This window comes from Excalfactoria chinensis, chromosome 12, assembly GCF_039878825.1.
Source record: "Excalfactoria chinensis isolate bCotChi1 chromosome 12, bCotChi1.hap2, whole genome shotgun sequence".
NCBI classification, from domain to species: domain Eukaryota; kingdom Metazoa; phylum Chordata; class Aves; order Galliformes; family Phasianidae; genus Excalfactoria; species Excalfactoria chinensis.
In genome coordinates, this window is record NC_092836.1 from 16,233,953 (window position 1) to 16,243,017 (window position 9,065).

A 9,065-nucleotide genomic window follows, 5' to 3' on the forward strand; every position below is an offset into this window, starting at 1 on the left:
CACAGCGCGTTCCTCGCTGCTGTGGCTGGTGCTGACAGCAGGGTTGGAGGCCACAGGCCGCACCTGGCAGCTCTTACCTGAACTCCCCAAAGTACTGGGTGACACACTGGCCTTCATAGGCACAGGGGAGGTGGAAGGTCCGCTCACAGTCCGGGTCTGCGCAGGTGATGGTGGCCCCCGAACTGCCGCAGACGAAGCAGAGCTGGAAAGAGCAGAGCAGCCCCCATCAGCTGCAGGCTCAGGGCCTACGCAGCGGGCCCCGCACCTCTGGGCAGGGCGCAGGATGCGGGCAGGGCTGGGTGGCACTCTGCAGAGCTGCCTGGTGAACAGGGCTGGTCTGCAAGAGCAGGAATGTCTCCTGGAGCTGGGAGGAGGGGCTGGGATTGCTTTCTTGGGACCAGGCTAAGCTCTCCTGGCACCAAGCTCCCTGTTCCGGTCCAGTGCTCACCTTCTGCTCCGCCTCCCTCACTGTGCGCGTCAGGTCTTCAAAACGAAAACGTGCCTCGTTGTTCTCTTGCACGTTTTGACAAAGACCGCTGGCAAATCGCTGTACAGGAGGAAAGAGCACGGTCTAGTTAGGGCAGAAAGGAGGGAATCACTGGTGGGAGGAAGGTGGCAGGAGCCACCAGGGAACTCACCGCACAAAACTCGTGGTAAGAGAATCTGCGAATGCTCTGTTTGTTCCCAAGGATGCCCGAGTCCTCATCCTCTAGGCCACAGAGCACGCATGCTGGAGAGGAGAGAGTAACAGCCGTGAGCGCCTTGTGGGGCCAGGTGCCCCCTGGGCTGTCCCAGGGGCTGCTCTGTGCCGGCTGTGCCAGCTGAGGGGCAGGGCCGCAGGCCGCGCATGCAGGGATACTTGGCTCTCACCTGGCTCTTCCGAGCCGACAGCCTCCTGTATGGAGCGAAACCAAGAGCAGAGAGTCTGTCCCATCGCTGATGGTCCTCGTCCTCTGCGTGCAAACCTATGGGAGAAGAGGGACGAGGCTGAGTTGGCGGCTCAGGCCCCCGAGCGCTGGGGAACCGGCCTCCCTCCCTGGGCAGCCTCAGGCAGCCCCTTCCTCCCTGCTCACCTCACCAAGTCGCACTGAGCTGGGACTGAGCCCCGCAGCCTTAGGTCTACTTCGCAGCCCACGTGTCACAATGGCCGTTCCCTGCCACCCTCTGTGACGCCATCACACCTCACAGGGCTGAGGGCACCCAAGAATGACATCAAATGGAACGGCCATTGTGACGCGCAGGCTGCGGAACAGAGCTGAGGCTGCGGGGCTCAGTCCGAGCTCAGTGCGACTTGGTGAGGTGAGCAGGGAGGAAGGGGCTGCCTGAGGCTGCCCAGGGAGGGAGGCCGGTTCCCCAGCGCTCGGGGGCTGGAGCCGCCAACTCAGCCTCGTCCCTCTTCTCCCATAGGTTTGCACGCAGAGGACGAGGACCATCAGCGATGGGACAGACTCTCTGCTCTTGGTTTCGCTCCATACAGGAGGCTGTCGGCTCGGAAGAGCCAGGTGAGAGCCAAGTATCCCTGCATGCGCGGCCTGCGGCCCTGCCCCTCAGCTGGCACAGCCGGCACAGAGCAGCCCCTGGGACAGCCCAGGGGGCACCTGGCCCCGCAAGGCGCTCACGGCTGTTACTCTCTCCTCTCCAGCATGCGTGCTCTGTGGCCTAGAGGATGAGGACTCGGGCATCCTTGGGAACAAACAGAGCATTCGCAGATTCTCTTACCACGAGTTTTGTGCGGTGAGTTCCCTGGTGGCTCCTGCCACCTTCCTCCCACCAGTGATTCCCTCCTTTCTGCCCTAACTAGACCGTGCTCTTTCCTCCTGTACAGCGATTTGCCAGCGGTCTTTGTCAAAACGTGCAAGAGAACAACGAGGCACGTTTTCGTTTTGAAGACCTGACGCGCACAGTGAGGGAGGCGGAGCAGAAGGTGAGCACTGGACCGGAACAGGGAGCTTGGTGCCAGGAGAGCTTAGCCTGGTCCCAAGAAAGCAATCCCAGCCCCTCCTCCCAGCTCCAGGAGACATTCCTGCTCTTGCAGACCAGCCCTGTTCACCAGGCAGCTCTGCAGAGTGCCACCCAGCCCTGCCCGCATCCTGCGCCCTGCCCAGAGGTGCGGGGCCCGCTGCGTAGGCCCTGAGCCTGCAGCTGATGGGGGCTGCTCTGCTCTTTCCAGCTCTGCTTCGTCTGCGGCAGTTCGGGGGCCACCATCACCTGCGCAGACCCGGACTGTGAGCGGACCTTCCACCTCCCCTGTGCCTATGAAGGCCAGTGTGTCACCCAGTACTTTGGGGAGTTCAGGTAAGAGCTGCCAGGTGTGGCCTGTGGCCTCCAACCCTGCTGTCAGCACCAGCCACAGCAGCGAGGAACGCGCTGTGAACCTCCCAGCAGCCTGACAGAGCCAGAGCCAAGGCCTGGGGCTCCTTCCCGTTCCTCTGCCCTCCTCGCAGCCCTTCTCACCTCGCCCATCCCTTCCATCTTCCCCCAGGGCCTTCTGCTGGGAGCACCGCCCGCAGCAGGCAGTGCAGGCGGCACCGGAGCCGGACACCACCTGCATCATCTGCCTGGAGCCCGTAGATGAGAGCAGGTCGTACGGCACCATGGTGTGCCCAGCCTGCCAGCACGCCTGGTTGCACCGGGCCTGCGTCCAGGTAGGAGCCCTCCCCTCGACCTGCGGCACCGCAGGCGCTCAGCAGCACCAGGCCCGGCTCACACCCACACTGCTTGTGTTTCTGCTGCAGAGAATGGCCCTGAGCTCTGGGATTCGCCTCTTCCACTGCCCCAACTGCAGAGACACGCAGACGTTCCTGCAGGAAATGCTGACTCTGGGGATCCGAATCCCAGACAGGTTGGTGTCTGGCCCTTGGCAGCCATTACCGTGGGCCTGTGTGTCAGTGAGAAGCTGGAACCAGGGAGAAGGTGGATGGGGATGGATGGATTTGAGGGTTAGTTTGAGTCCTGGGCCAGTGAGTGCTCATCACATTCCCTCCCTTCTCTAGGAGAATGCAAATACGGTGGGAAAACACCGCCTATTCCGGAGTGGCAGTATGGCACCGACGCTGCATGGCCAGCGAGTGCCTTTACCCCCAGGGCAGACTGCGGTCAGGAGAGGGGTGAGTGAGCTCAGCTGCCCTCTGGGGCTCTGCGTGGCATCGCAGCCTCACCACAGGCTGGGGGAGCACAGACTGAGCACCAGAGCTGTGCCGGGCACTCCCTGGCTCAGGGCACTTTGTGCTCACGGCCACAACCCGTTGCTTTCCACAGGCCTTGGGAGCTGCTCCTCTGCAGCTCCTGTGCTGCACGAGGCACACACCGCCTCTGTTCCCACCTGAGCGACAGCACAACCAGCTGGGAGTGCAACGCCTGTGCTGGAGAGGGCACCGGTAAGAGGCAAACAGCCGCGTGCTGCTGAGCTGGGCCAGGCCAGGCCTGGCAGCGGCTGCTCAGAGCGGCCTTGCTCAAATCCCTCCTGCCCAGGACAAACGGGAGCCAGTTCCACCCCATGGCTGGAATTCCATCCTGCTCACCTTCCTGCCTCCCCTTACAGCCTCCAGCACCAGCTCAGGTCTTGCTGGCCTCAGCACCACCAGCCAGCAGGGACTGCAGCCATCTGAGAGCTGTGTGCCACCAGAGAGCAGCAGCTCCAGCAGCTCCATCCAGGCACCATCGGGGCCAGATCACGGTTCCTGTGTGCCTGAGAGCAGCATCCAGAGCAGCACGTCCATCCAGAGCAGCACGGACCGCAGGAGAATCCCTGCACGTCAGCTCCGAGATGAAAACATCATTAGTGAGTCCCAGGGACGACGTGGGAGAACCCACAGTGCTGCTGTGATGGCCGAGAGCAGCACAGACTCTATGAGCCAGGGGACATCTCGGTCCTCGAGGCGCTGCCCTGCACTTGTTTACAACCTGAGGTGCAGGCAGGGACAGCGGGCCCGGACAAGAAGCCGCTCTCCGTTGCGGCGCCGGGCCCCAGCATCTCCGAGCCGGCCCCAGAGACACCGAGGGAGCCGGCCGACAGCAACCCCAGGTGCTCAGAGCTGCACCCGCAGCTCCAGAACACCGGCAGCACCGGGGTCCTCCAGGGCTTCCCCAACGGCCCATAGAAGCCCATCCGGACATCCGAGGCGGGCCCACATCCGAAGCCGCTCGCCTCTCCATCGCCGGGCTGCGGACACCGACAGCCAGCCCCGAAGACGCCGCACCAGCCGGTCCAGGCGGCGAGGGCCAGCCCAGGGGCGGAGCTACTCCCGGGTACCACGTCGGGCCCAGCACATCACCGGCCGGCCCTGCTGAAGCCGTGGGAGCAGCCATCTACCAGCTCCGTTCCAACCTCTAACCCTAAACCCCATCCCTAATCCTATCCAATGTCATCCAAACCCATCTCAATAAAACTTCATTCCCTTATGCCACTGTCACTTTGGTTCTTCTCTGCCTTTCCAGGCATCGCTGTGGTCGTCGTCCTGCACACAGATCTGGTTACTGGGGACTCTGCTTTTATGGGGTGTCTGGGACCCCCCTCTGCTGCACGCACCTCGTTGGGGTCTTCCTGCCCCTCGGTGTGCAGCAGCACCAAGGTCACTCCGGGCTGGTGTGGGTGTGACAGGCACCACGTCTAGATGCCCTTGGCCATGAGGGAATGGTGCTGCAGCTGGAGATGGAGGGGCTGCAGGGGGGAGGCGGCTCTTGCAGCCAGCGCACAGTGAGGGGCCCGGTGCCGGACGCAGCCCTGCTGGAACCCGGCGTGTTGGTGCTGCCGAAGGCACCGGGCGGCACATCCACCCTCCTGGCCCCACCTGAACGCTACGGGGCCTGTGGCTCCAGCAGTGTCCCAGTCGAGCGTTTACGTCTTGCCGTGATGTTCTCCAGGCTCTGCCTGTGGGCTGTTGCCCGCTGATAGTTGTACCACTCATTGCAATAAACCACTCACAGAATCACAGCATCTCTCTGGTTGGCAAAGACCTCTACGATCACCGAGTCCCACCGACCACCCCCCAGCTGCCCACGTCCCTCAGGGCCACATCCCCACGTTCTGGAGCACCTCCATGGGCGCTGACTCCCCCAGCTCCCCGGGCAGCTGTGCCGGTGCCCGACCGCTCTTTCAGCACAGATGTTCTTCCTGACATCCAACGGGGACCTCCCCTGCTGCAACGTGAGGCCGTTCCCTCTGGTCCCATCGCTGTTCGCTGGGAGAAGAGGCCGACCCCCACCTGGCTACAGCCTCCTTTCAGGGAGCTGTAGAGAGCATTAATGTCTACTGTCTGCCTCTCCTCATCCAAAATGGGTACCAGAAAGATCTAGAAAAATGGAGGGGCAATTGCAGGGAACAGGAGCTCATCAGGATTTTAGTTTGTCAGTGTATCCAGGACCGGGTTCACCGAAGTCACACTCACTTGGTTGGCAAGTGGAAATAGTTTTTGTGCTGGGAAATGAAGTCCTTACTTCTAACTTGATGTCGTTTAATAAAAGCCTTTCTGTAACATACACTGCTCAAACATTTTCTGTTAGCTCGTTGTATTGTATTTTGCTTTTATAGGTTGGGATTTTGAGATAAGCTGTCCCAGTGATATTGTTTCCAGTCTAACACCTTTGTATCATCATACTATGGCTTCAGAACTGCTATAGTTGGAGCAGTGTGAAGGGTCTGTGTCCCTGAGGAGCAATGTATTTGTGTGGTTGTGGTCTGGGTGTGTTTTTCTACTTCTGAAACACAAAACCCAGACCAAACAACTTCCAGCAGCTTGTCTGGATGTCCGGCTCTTGTGAAAGTCAACAACTCTCCTCTGAAAATGAGCAGGACAAACCACTCCGAATGTTGCGCCTTCCCCCAGTCTTCACGCACAGCCTAGTTAAGCAAATGGGAACTCTCCCAATGGAGCCAACACTAAAACCTGTGAAAGAAGCAGAGTCCAAAGCAAGAGGTGATCTATTTCTCCCATCTAGGACATCCTCCTTCCTCTCTCCCAGGTAATGCAGCATTTAGGCCAAGTGCAGCAAACTTCATTCCTGCGCCTGTCCCAGATACAGGGATGCAAGCTGCCCGTCTGATGCTGTGAAGGAAGCAGCCGCCTCAAGGGCCCATCCTTTCACATTCTTCTGCGGACTCACTGCAGCCCTGAGCCCACCTGCACCTCTCTGCAGCTGTGCAGCTTGCAACGGGGCTTACAGCACGGCGGGGGGCAGCACCGCTGTCCTCCAGACGGGGGCGAGCTGCGTTGCTCAGCAGAGGATTTACAGAGCAGTTCTGAAAGCCCTTCCATAAACATCACTATCATTTTGTTGCGATTTGCTTTTCCGCACAACCCTTTTCACTCACACCTCAGTGGGAAGCTGCTTTGAATGTCAATTTACGATTATGCAGCTCCTTTCACACCTCCATAGAGCCTTTGCTTTAAGCTTGCACGTGATGTTCTGCTGCCTTTGGGTGCATGGGAGCAGCTAGGGCAGGAAAATGCAGTGGGAGCGAGCAAGTTGTACCTTGTGGCATATGTGAAGAGAATTAATCGCATGAAAAACCCTATTAATCAGAAAAATCTACAGGCAGAAGGTGAGACCGTCAGAGTTCAGTTTATGCACAAAGGCAGCATTTATCCAGAACTTTGGCTCTTTACTTGGAGCAGGGCATAGAAAAAGCAGGCCCAGGTGTTTCGTGGGATCCAGCAACGTTGCTACTACAGAGGAATTTGTAATGCTTTGCAAAGCATCCAGGTGTAGAATAGAAAGAGGAGATTTCAGCTGTACGGTGTGGTAATTCAAATGAACATTTGGTGTGATGCAGAGTAAGATGATCTGATCTCTTTTCCTGCAAACACTTGGAAGAGTTCCATCAAGGGGTTTATTGTGAGAGACACATCTGTGGAGGAGCTGAGCTGGGGGGGGGGGGTGGCGTGTGCTGGCACCACTGCAAAGGGAAGGGTGTGCTGGCCATGCTCTGCTGCCAGTGTGCCGGGCTGGGGGCTCCTGGGCATCTGTGTGCCTCTGGGAAACCGTGCTGGAGATGTGGAAAAATGAGAGAAAACGTGTAATGTCCTCTGTCCCAAGTGATACCTGTTCAGATCCTAGGCTGCTTTAGGTGCTGTGTGACAAAGGAAGGAGCTGCCAGCTCACCACAGCCCGACTTGGCAAGCAGAGCCCAGCTTGCTTGCTGGTAGCCCTCCTAGAGATAGTGTCAGTCTTAATTTGCAATAGGTGGATGCTGGCCTGAAAGTGCCCAGTGCATCTTGGCTACTTTGGGGCACGATTTGCGTTCCAGTACAGTGCAAAACACCAGCAACCAGTCTGCAGGGACAGAGAGAGCAGGGGGCCCGAGAAGGTGGTTGCAGGGGGAATATTTTGGCTGTGGGGTCTTTAACTCTTCGTTATGAGGGAAAACCTGGGATGGATTGCACTGAGGTCAGCTCGAGCCGGCGTGGAGTGGTTTGAAGCAGAACCCCAAGCTGACCTGATCTGCAGCCTTCCTGCCTTGGCCAGCAGCAGGGGCACAAAGCGTGGCTTAATTCCAGCCCTGAAGGAAAAAGGATTTCTTCACGTGATGTTGCTTGCTGGCTGCTGGTGGCAAAGTGTGGGCTGGGACATGTGGCAAAGTGTGCACGGCCGGGCAGGATGGGTTCTGAGTCAGAAGCTTCTGTGATGTTGCTAAATTCAGCTTTTTCTGCTATCCACTGGGAGCTGATTTGGTGCAGCCTTTCTACCTTCAGAAACACAGCTCGGATCCAGTTCCTGTGAGCTGCACGTATTCATTCTTTAGGCCTCAGAAAAACTAAGTGAGAAGTACACATGAGAGTGCAGCAGTGACCGGCTCCCAACAGCTCACTTGATCACTGATTCCAGGGAAGTAACAAATCAGATTTGCCAGCAAACTGTCTCTGACACACCAAGAAGTTTCTTTTCCAGGGAAGGACTTAATGCAATCCTCTTCTGCTGTTTCTTTTTTAATATGTTTTTTATTATTTTCATTATTTTTATAGCACGAGAAGCAGAAGCTGCAGAAGAAAATACTTCAGAGGCATCACGTCTCCCCTTTCAGATGAGAGAATCAAAGGCTTCGTGGTTGAATGGGGGAAAGCTTTGCTTCTAGGTCTCTGAGCTTTGGCACAGATCCCAGTGGGATCCACATCCCTGGGCCTCCCCAGCCTCTGCACAGTGGTGCTTTGCAACAGTAGAGCTGGTGCGTGCAGGGATTTACTGCTTCCAGTGCCCCCTCTGCAGAGACAGGGACTGGTTCGTTACAGACATGCTCACTATGGGGATCTGAATCCCATTCAGGTTGGTGTCCTTCAGACAGCTCTTGAGATGCCTGGCCCTGGGCAGCCACTAACATGGGCCTATGTGTCAGAAGCTGGAACCAGGGAGAAGGTGGCTGGGGATGGATGGATTTGAGGGTTAGTTTGAGTCCTGGGCCAGTGAGTGCTCATCACATTCCCTCCCTTCTCTAGGAGAATGCAAATACGGTGGGAAAACACCGCCTATTCCGGAGTGGCAGTATGGCACCGACGCTGCATGGCCAGCGAGTGCCTTTACCCCCAGGGCAGACTGCGGTCAGGAGAGGGGTGAGTGAGCTCAGCTGCCCTCTGGGGCTCTGCGTGGCATCGCAGCCTCACCACAGGCTGGGGGAGCACAGACTGAGCACCAGAGCTGTGCCGGGCACTCCCTGGCTCAGGGCACTTTGTGCTCACGGCCACAACCCGTTGCTTTCCACAGGCCTTGGGAGCTGCTCCTCTGCAGCTCCTGTGCTGCACGAGGCACACACCGCCTCTGTTCCCACCTGAGCGACAGCACAACCAGCTGGGAGTGCAACGCCTGTGCTGGAGAGGGCACCGGTAAGAGGCAAACAGCCGCGTGCTGGTGGCCATTGGCTTCTGGCGGCCATTGCTGTGCTGTTTCAGTGCAAGGGTTTGTCATGTTATCTTCTGTTCCACAGGAGAAAAGAAGTAACATAGAGACAAGAATACTGCAGCACATGACTGTGACCGTCTCTTCCGCCTCCTTCCCAGTGCAGGGCTGTACACTCCGAATTCAGATACGCATCACTGTGGGTATTATGGCTGATAAACATCAGAACTAGCAGTTTC